Genomic DNA, 11,095 nt, shown 5'->3' with positions numbered 1-11,095 from the left:
TTGGATGATCTAGGCTGATAAGTGAAACAATGATTTTTATTTATTGAATAGAAGAGTTTTTTGTTTGTATGTTTACTAATAAGTTTATTTTACATTTATATATATGTAACTCCCGACGCCTATGCCTTTCTTTTTCTGTTTTACCTCCGGAACCACCGTAAGGTATTACTTCGAGGATGAGTTAGGATGATTGTACGAATGTAAATGAAGTGTAGTCTTGTAGAGCCTCAGGTCAACCATTAGGAGATGGGTGATTAATTGAAACCCAACCACCAAAGCACACCGGTATCCACGATCTAGTATTCAAATTTTCATAAACTAACTGCCTTTACTAGGATTTACTAAGATTTTTTTGCCTTAGAACTCTCGACTTTGAAATTAGCTGATCTGCGATTACGAGTTAGCCACTAGACCAGCCCGGTGGGCTTTGTGTAATTTGAGTTGTTTTCAAGGAATGAAAGGATCAATTCAAATGTCGACTTCTAATGAAACTGGAAGAAGCAGTCGAAGAAAACGGCCAGAATTGCCAAATCGCAAAAGAATCGTGTTAACACCATTACGATTCAAGGTCTCACAGATTTTTGGTAACTCGTGGAAATTATTGGAATTGATGCTTCCATCTCCCGTATATCCCTAATCGTGCACCATCAGGTAACCATTTATTTCGAAGTTTGCAAAACTCACTGATTGGTAAAACTTTCACTAATTATGATGACCTAAAATGTCATTCGGTTCAGTTTTTTCCCGATAAGGACCTTATAAGGAGTCTTATGAGCGCGGAATTGCGAAGTTGCCAGAAAAATTGGCAAAAGGTTATTAGAAAAAATGGAAGATATATTATTTGTATAGAAATAAATTGACTTTTATTTCAAACTACAAAGCCATACACCATCATTTATTAGCATACCATGGTTGCACGCAACCAAAGTCTAAACCATTTAGAACTATAATTATTATTAATAATGTCAACCATAATGATTTTAATGATTGTTCTAGATAAAAATAATAAAGAATTTACCTTTTCAATTGTACCCGAATAAAAGGTCTATAAATAAATTAATCCTTTAAGGTTGTCACATTATTCCAAGAAAATAAATTATATAAAGCAATTTAAAATATAAAACCGATTGTCAAAAGATAGACAAAAAGGTGATCTATTATCTATCATTTAGTTACTAGTGTTGAAAAACGTTTGTTTTGATATTTGGGAAGAGCAGTGGACTGAATAATATCATAACCAGAAAATGTTGGCGGGATAAAGTTTATTTAGGGATGCTATTTTTAGATACTTTCAAGAAAGAGTATGAGAGATTATAAAACATCTATATTGGAGATAGATTAGGGAACAGACAGTTGATGACAAAGAAAAAAGAAAAATAACCTAATTTTTATTAGAATAAAATCCTGAGCAATTGTTCTCGGTAGAGTAAAAGGGAAGAAAAAATGAGGAAATATGTTGAATTCATTGATTATTTTTGAAGCGGATATCATTATAAAAATAATAATCAGCAAAAGCACTTTTCAATCATTCAATAAATAATCACAAAAATTTACTGATGTGGAGGAACCAGATGAAATACGGTAGTTAGAAAAACCCAGATTAGTAAAGTGGGGTAAACCAAGATATTAAAATATTTGAAGTCAATGAGACTATGATGAGCTACAAAAATAATGAAAACAGGAAGCTGACGAGCGAAGCAATGAGTTGATATCGGTTCATTATGAAAATTGTGTTACGTGTGTAGGTAGACAGAAGTGCCGATCTCCGTGGCACGAATCGTAGCGTCACGGCCTTTCATTCGAAGGTCCGGTGTTGAATCCCAGTCAGGCATTACATTTTCACACGCTACAAAATTGCCGTTTCATCTCATCCTCTGAAGGAAAACTTACCGGTGATCCCAGAGAATTAAAAAAAAAAAAAGAAAAAAAGGATAAGAAGTAGATTAGATAAGTCCATGCTATCTCTCTATAGATGTATCAGTATCATTTCTTATTTATTTTCTAACAGCAATACATAAAATTAAACTAATAACTTAATTGTCATCGTTAAATATTGTCAATGTGAGAACGTAATGAATGAAATATATCATTATACTACACAAAAATAGACTGAATTTATGTTTCGCTGACTATACTTTTATATTTTAGGACTTTTTAAAATGAAGATATTCTTTTCACTTGAAATCTTTATTTATATATATTTTTTTTAACGAAAATATACTTAAGTTTCTCTTTTTTTAAATAATTGAAGGGAAAAAATTGCTATATAATATAACTTGGATGAAAGCCAAGAAATTTATTCTAACAATACGAACATTACAGATAAAAAAGAAATATTATTCTATATTTTAAAAATAATTCCGTACTTTGACTCTCTTAAGTAGGCTATGTCAACATCATACATATAATCTTACTCTTAATAGTTACTGCTGATGCAATCAGCAGATGAAAGTTATTAATTTTTTTTTCTTTAAGGAATTTTTATTACGCTATATTTTTTTAAAGTTTTAATATATATGTTAATTTTATAATAGTTTTTTATAATCACAAAAAAAAGATTAATTAATTACCGAATTATTTTTTATAAGAATAATACGACAAATGAAGTAAGATAATTTTATTAATTAATATTTACGAAAATATAGCGGCCTTATAGTATACCTAACTTATTAACATTACTTTATCTTGATTGACTACCTCCTAAGTATTTTCAATAAAATCTGATAAAAGAACATAGCCTTTAAAGAGTGATTCACAGAGAATGTAACGAATATTCAGGACATGTTCTACTGGTGAATTAAAATGCAAAAGAAAGTTCCATAAACGCTTCATTAGCTAGTGTCGGCTGGGAAAAGTTAAGGAGTAAATTTAGTGGTGTTATGTGAAAAAAAAAACTGAAAAAAAATTACCTGAAAAATTGAAAAAAAAAAAAAAATTTCCAGAAGTATATTTTATTTATCTTAAGAAATTTGTGATCCACGACGTGTGAAGAACGAAAAGTAATCAGTTTCGATTGTAAAAAAATAAAAATTTTGAAGCTGAAATTTATAACCCAAATATTATATGAGTAGAGTGGTCCCGTTCATTCGAGAAGGGCAACCCGATGATTTGATTAAAAAAGTTGACGATAAAGTTCGGGAAAGCCGGCCCTAAAATCACCTATTTGCATATTTCACTAAAAAATGAATTAATAAAATTTTATTTATGAAATTTTTACTGAAAAATTTGATTGTTAAAGCTTGCAAGCCAGGTGAGAGGCGAGATGTTAACAGGCGCACGCATGGAAAAACGTCATGCTGCAGCGCGTGGATTTTTGCGACGTTACAAAAATGAAGGTAATGAATCTTTTGGATATACTGACATCGGAGATGAAACCTAGATTTTTTATTCGAACGTCGAAATAGCAATCAATCGGATGGCAGTTTTCATCATCTTCTACACCGAAGAAGTTCAAAGTAGAACGTTCGGTAAAGAAGCTTACCTACTGTTTTTTTTTTTTTTTTTTTTTTTGGATAAAAAGGGTATCTTGCTTGTTGAATTCAGTGATCGTGGAACAATTATAAATACTATGATACGTATCGCGAATTCGTAAAATACTCTTAGAAGAGCTGCAAGAAATAAACATCGTGGATGCTATCCCGCATTTTTTTCTTTTTCGTAACAATGACGGCAAATCAGAAAGTGAGGTGATGGAAAAATTTTGTAGAATGGAATTATGTAAGAAACTCGTATATAAATGTAGTTTTTATGAGTAAAATAATAAAGTTTGTTATATTTTTTAATTCTGTTTTTATTCCAAAACGTCCCTTACGTTAAAAACAAGCTTCGTATATAATACAGTAAGTAGTTTTCTGCAAATTTAATATTTCGATACCTATTGATAATTGGATGTTATGGTACAGCTCTTTTACCAGCACAAAATAGTAAAAATGACACTTCTATATAATAGATCAACATTTCTTGACAATTAGAAACCAAATGTCAAAATTAAATTATGGCTGACTATCTATATGCAAAAGGAAGCTAATCATTATCTTACTCTGTTACAATTATCTTACCCCATTATCTTACAACAAATTTTTCAAAATTATTATTTTACTAGCCGGTCAGATTCCGCCCTTTGGACCCTGCTATGTTCATTTTCCTCATGTTTGTGTGAATAATACTGATAAATAACAAAGCCTGAAAAGCTCTCTTTTCTCCAACGATTCCCTCGTTCTTGAGGTAGAAGCGCTGATATGCTCCTGCTGTAGAGGAAGCTACAGCTTCGAGTCTAGCAGAAGCGAACTCGAAGCTAACCGAGAACCAAGCACATCAACTATTTCAGAGGATCGACATACTCTCACTCTTTTAGCGGATTTTGAATAATAAGGAAGGTTACTTCTCTTTCTTGTAACCATACTTTTTTTAACTTTTGTCAATGACATATCAACAGCCAAAATAAATAATCAAAACCAATAAAAGTTTGCTAAACGTGTTCGCTAAAAATTAAGATAATTACAATACTAATAATAATAATAATAATAAAGATAGTGAAGATAATAATTTAAAATATTAAATATTTTACAGAATAGGTAAGATTAGAATGTAGATCTGAACTCAGGATCTTTTCTTACCGTGATAACAGAAATGTAATGAAAGGTAAAACGATTAATTTTGTTTTTCTTCAATGAATACCTTAACCCCCATTAGGAATATCGTGATAGTTTTATACATTACGGGCTTTAGACCACCAGGCTAAACCGGGCTGATCTAATGGTTAATTCACCGTAGCGAATCAATTGTGTGACAGCTGATTTTTTAAGTCGAAGATTCTGAGGTTCAAATTCTAGTAAAAGTTAGTTGCTATTATTCGGATTTGAATACCAGACAGTGGATACCGGTGTTATTTGGCTGATTCAAATCCATGTAAAAATAACTGGCTTTGCTAGTACTAGAACTCTGGAACTTTCGACTTCCAAATCAGCTAATTTGGGAAGACGCGTTCACCACTATACCAAGCCGGTGGGTTTCTGCGAAAATCTGCATGTTACTCTGTAGCATGTAGATTTTCGGAGAAGCTACATGTTCTCTTTTCCATATTTTAAAAATACTGATAGTTTATTAATGCTAAAAATTTGTATTTTGTTTATATTATACTACTGAAAATGATTCCATTGGAATTGAAGTAACTAAATAGTGTTTTTTTATATAAAATATAATTTCAATTTTGAAAATATATACAAGATGAACAAGAAGATAGGGAGAAGAGTGGAGTATTGCAAGACGCATAGCGACAGAATCATTGTAATAAGGATAAAATAAAACCTAAACCGACAACGATTGTTAACGTCTATATGCCTACAAGCGCCCATGATGATGATGAGGTAGAGTGTGTATACGAAGAGATTGATGAAGCAATTAAATACGTAAAAGGAGATGAAAATTTAATAATAGTTTGAGATTGGAATGCAAGCATTGGAAAAGGCAAGGAAGGAAATATAGTGGGTGAATACGGGCTGGGCAAAAGGAATGAAAGAGGGGACCGACTTATAGAGTTTTGCACGAAGTATAATTTAGTAATTGCCAACACCCAGTTTAAAAATCATAATAGAAGAATATACACTTGGAAAAAGCCAGGCGATACTGCAAGGTATCAGATAGATTATATCATGGTTAAGCGAAGATTTAGAAATCTACTCGTTGACTGCAAAACTTACCCTGGAGCAGACATTGATAGCGACCATAATTTGGTGATAATGAAATGTAGATTGGGGTTTAAAAACCTGAAGAAAAGGTGTCAGATGAATCGGTGGAATTTAGAGAAGCTTGAGGAAGAGGAGGTAAAGAAGATTTTTGAGGAGGACATCGCAAGAGGTCTGAGTAAAAAAGATAAGGTAGAAAATGTAGAAGAAGAATGGGAGAATGTTAAAAAGGAAATTCTTAAATCAGCAGAAGCAAACTTAGGCGGAATAAAGAGAACTGGTAGAAAACCTTGGGTTTCAGACGATATATTGCAGCTGATGGATGAACGTAGAAAATATAAGAATGCTAGTGATGAAGAAAGTAAAAGGAACTATCGGCAATTAAGAAATGCTATAAACAGGAAGTGCAAACTGTCGAAAGAAGAGTGGATTAAAGAAAAGTGTTCAGGAGTGGAAAGAGAAATTAACATTGGTAAAATAGACAGAGCATACAGGAAAGTTAAGGAAAATTTTGGGGTACATAAATTAAAATCTAATAATGTGTTAAACAAAGATGGTACACCAATATATAATACGAAAGGTAAAGTAGATAGATGGGTGGAATATATTGAAGAGTTATACAGAGGAAATTAATTAAAATTGTGTTATAGAGGAAGAAGAGGAAGTTGAGGAGGAAGAAATGGGAGAAATAATACTGAGATCTGAATTTAAGAGAGCATTAAAAGATTTAAATGGCAGAAAGGCTCCTGGAATAAACGGGATACCTGTAGAATTACTGTGCAGTGCAGGTGAGGAAGCGATTGATAGATTATACAAACTGGTGTGTAATATTTATGAAAATGGGGAATTTCCGTCAGACTTCAAAAAAAGTGTTATAGTAATGATACCAAAGAAAGCAGGGGCAGATAAATGTGAAGAATACAGAACAAATAGTTTAACTAGTCATGCATCAAAAATCTTAACTAGAATTCTATACAGAAGAATTGAGAGGAGAGTGGAGGAAGATTTAGGAGAAGACCAATTTGGTTTCAGGAAAAGTATAGGGATAAGGGAAGGAATTTTAGGCCTCAGATTAATAGAAGGAAGATTAAAGAAAAACAAACCGACATACTTGGCGTTTATAGACCTAGACAACGCATTCGATAACGTAGACTGGGATAAAATGTTTTAAAAAAATATGGGTTCAAATACAGAGATACAGCAACAGCAACAGTAATAATTGAAGAATGTAAGAAAGAAGCCGTAATAAGAAAGGGAGTCCGACAAGGATGTTCCCTATCTCTGTTGCTTTTTAATCTTTATATGGAACTAGCAGTTAATGATGTTAAAGAACAATTTAGATTCAGAGTAACAGTACAAGGTGAAAAGATAAAGATGCTACGATTTGCTGATGATATAGTAATTCTAGCTGAGAGTAAAAAGTATTTAGAGGAAACAATGAATGACATAGATGAAGTCCTACGCAAAAACCATTGCATGAAAATAAACAAGGCAAAACAAACTTAATGAAATGTAGTAGAAATAACAAAGATGGACCGTTGAATGTGAAAATAGGAGAAGAAAAGATTATGGAGGTACAAGAATTTTGTTATTTGGGAAGTGGGAAGTAGAATTACTAAAGATGGACGAAGGAGGAGTGATATAAAATACCGAATAGCACAAGCGAAACGAGCCTGCAGTCAGAAATATAATTTGTTTACATCAAAAATTAATTTAAAGGTCAGGAAAAGATTTTTGTAAGTATATGTTTGGAGTGTCGCTTTATATGGAAGTGAAACTTGGACAATCGGAGTATCTGAGAAGAAAACATTAGAAGCTTTTGAAAAGTGGTGCTACAGGAGAATGTTAAAAATCAGATGGGTGGATAAAGTGACAAATGAAGAGGTATTGCGGCAAATAGATGAAGAAAGAAGAATAATTAAAAGAAGAGACAGACTTATAGGCCACATACTAAGGCATCCTGGAATAGTCGCTTTAATATTGGAAGGACAGGTAGAAGGGAAAAATTGTGTAGGCAGGCCACGTTTGGAATATGTAAAACAAATTGTTAGGGATGTAGGATGTAGAGGGTATACTGAAATGAAACGACTAGCACTAGATAGGGAATCTTGGAGAGCTGCATCAAACCAGTCAAATGACTGAAGACAAAAAAAAATACAACTAAGGCAATTATGATAGTATTATCATAATTTGCAGGTATATTTTGTACTTAGTGAATTGCGTACATAAGCAGGTATTGTGACGGGCGTCGGATTTTTGTTTGGTTGAAGAAAAACATGGGCAGCAAAAAGTTGGGGAAGATACTGTAAAAGGGTTGTCCGCAGGGAAGTGTGTTGATCAGTTATTGTGAGTGGTAGGGCTTGATTCACTTCTGAGGCTGAGGTTTCTCAGCCGGTGTCGCATCGTTGCTTATGCTGAAAATGTTATCCTGCTCGTCGAGAGATTTCTACATGTTTTTATTGTTGTTGAGCAAACACATTTTAAAGTCATTAAAAAAAAATTTATAAACAAGTTATTTATAATACTTTATTCAGTCTTTTTCTCAGAAGTTTGTCTTAAATTATTTTTTTTATACTTTTCTGTTCTCTTGTCAACATTTCCAGTTCCTTGTTTGTTTCTCACTTTTTCCATTCAGCTAATCATTTCCATATGTTATCAAACCCACTTTTAATATTTCTAGTGTCCAAGCTTTTATCCTATTTGATATCTTACTACATAAAACATTAGCACTTTGCAGATTTTTCCTTAATTATTTATACAGGCTTTTATATAGCAGACATTTTTTCCACTAAATACTTCCAGAAATATCATCCATTTTTACTTCATAGTTGCATATTCCTAAACAGATCTACTTGGAATTTGGACACTCTACCTTGCTGATCTGTCTTCACATTTGCCCTCCTCTTTTGCATCATACTCATGCACTCTTTACTTTTCACTTCATTCTTTCAACTTGTAATTTAATACTATTCTGTAATGAAATTGAGTACATTCATTTGAATGTAAGAAATCTGCTGTATGCACATCAGGTTTCCAGAACTCTACTGATCAAAAATAGATACATTCATCCTTTATTATTACCAGATACATAGATATATTTGACCTCAGTATTGTTGGACAAATATAACCAACTATTCACATTGAAACTAGTTTTTGTTTCATTTGAACATTTTTTTAGTAATTTTCTCCAAGTGTATATTAATGGAAGATGTATCTCTGTCTAATTCAATACCAGAGAGAAAGAAACCAGCTAGGTCCTATGTGCAGATAGTTTTTCATTCTTTTTTATCAAATACTCTTTTCTTTTTTTTCAGTGTTCCCACCTCTGGTGTGATTTGGCCTCTATGTCTTTTGTAAAATATTTATGCCAAATTTTGTGTAACATTCATATACAAAAGGTATAGATAGGGCTTTTCGTATATATTCTTTGCTCTTCACAAGAAAAACAGAGTTCATGAATTTAATCTTTGAATTTAACTAGGTAGAGCAGTTTTAATTGGTAAAGATCCTTATCCAAAAATAAAGATAATTAACTTTTCATACCATTTTTTAATGTTAACTATGTCTAGTATATTTCCATAAAAACCACTCAGTTCCATTTATTTGATATTAATATTACATATTAATATTACAAATTAATATTACATATTAATATTACAAATTAATATTACATATTAATATTACATATTCATATTACATATTGATATTACATATTGATATTACATATTGATATTACATATTAATATTGATATTGTAATATTAATATTAATATTAATATGCCCTGAGGTAGGTAATCCCCACGTCCGGAACACAACATCTACGTTCCACGTCAAGGGCGGTAACAGCCGTACTTATGTACAATACATATAGCTGGCTAACGGGGCTCCGAGTAAATTCCTCGGATATGCTTTTCTTTTGACCTGTTTCCACCTTCAGGTCCCCGCATGGATTGGATTTTTCGGCTACCTGCAGGATATGAACAATTTGTTGATTAGGATGTGGACATATACCAAACTTAGAGCTGGCGATGTGGCGGCCACGGTCAAAGTTATTTGCAGGTGTAACGGAGACCTTTCGTCGTCCACATGCCCCCCGCGATGGCAAGCATGTAGTTAAGGTGCCCATGTTCGGAGCATGGGAGCCCTGAAAGCTTCGGTGTGTAGGGGCCAGGAGTCAGTGCAGAGACTGCGCATCCGCTCTCTGCCAGGACATATGCCGGTTCCACCGGAGTACCGGAACGGACCTCCAGGGTTGGTAGCCCTGGAGTGGGGGTGTACCCCGGCGGCTAGCCTTACTACAGAAGGGATTATTTGTTCATGGAAACTGAACAACTAAACGTGGCAGAGGGTTCACGCAAACACCCTCGTTTAGAACCGGCCGTTTCGCCTGAAGCAAAACGGAGAAAAAGTGCGGAAACTAAAAGAATTGAGATTGAGGCTAGAAAAATCTTACAAAAAGCTTTTTTTAAAACTAGTAATGTACCGAAACCCAAATATTTGGTCATTACAAAGGAGGATGGAAATTTCTCGAGGGTGAGTCCTTTTCTCATCGCTCGGGAGATAACCAAATGCGCTGGTGGACCTGTAAAAGAAATAAGGAAGACCTTCATGGGACTTCATGTTGAGACTGTAAATGAAGTCCAGTCTCAAAAGATTTTGGGGCTTAAAAAGATTGGAGAACTGGCTGTACATGTCGATCCCCCATGTCGAGGATTTATATAAAAATTTTTTACTATCTCTATAAGAAGTAGGTGGCAGTTATAAGAGAAGAATGTGAAGTAGAGGATTTTGATTCAGAAAAGAATGAAACAAGGATGTAGCCTGCCCCCATTACTTTTAAACATTCAACTTGTACATGGAAGTAGCAATTCAAAGATTGTAGGAAAAATATTTGAGAATAAAATAAACTATTCAAGGAGAAAAAGGAAGATGTAAAATTATTTGCTTATGAAATAAGCAAATAATTTTGCTTATTTAGAAAAATCATAAAAATATATAATTTTGTCCTCATAAGGATCATAAAATAATTATAACCATTATAATTTTGTCCTTTTGACAAAAACTGAAGATAAGTTAAAAGAAATACTGTAGGTCATAAATGTGTTGGTAGTATAAAAATTCAATTTGAAAAAATAAATAAAGAAAGGAAATAAATAATGATGGAGACAGAAAGAAGATTGGACAATAAGGATTTAATGTTAAGGTAAAAGAACTCTAAACTAGAAATGGGAGAATTTTGTTTTAGATAGTGAAATTACAAAAAAAATGAATTAACTAATGAAGACAGCAGACCAGAATAGCAAGAGGAGATTTCATGCAAAAACAGAATTCTATACAAATACAAATCTAAGAATTAAATAGAAATTCTTGAAAATATTTGTGCAAAGGAAGTCCAGTACTTTATACTCATGA

Source organism: Lycorma delicatula, chromosome 9 (assembly GCF_047948215.1).
Source record: "Lycorma delicatula isolate Av1 chromosome 9, ASM4794821v1, whole genome shotgun sequence".
NCBI classification, from domain to species: domain Eukaryota; kingdom Metazoa; phylum Arthropoda; class Insecta; order Hemiptera; family Fulgoridae; genus Lycorma; species Lycorma delicatula.
The sequence above is the reverse complement of the archived record's forward strand: the minus strand, read 5'-3'. Positions refer to the sequence as shown.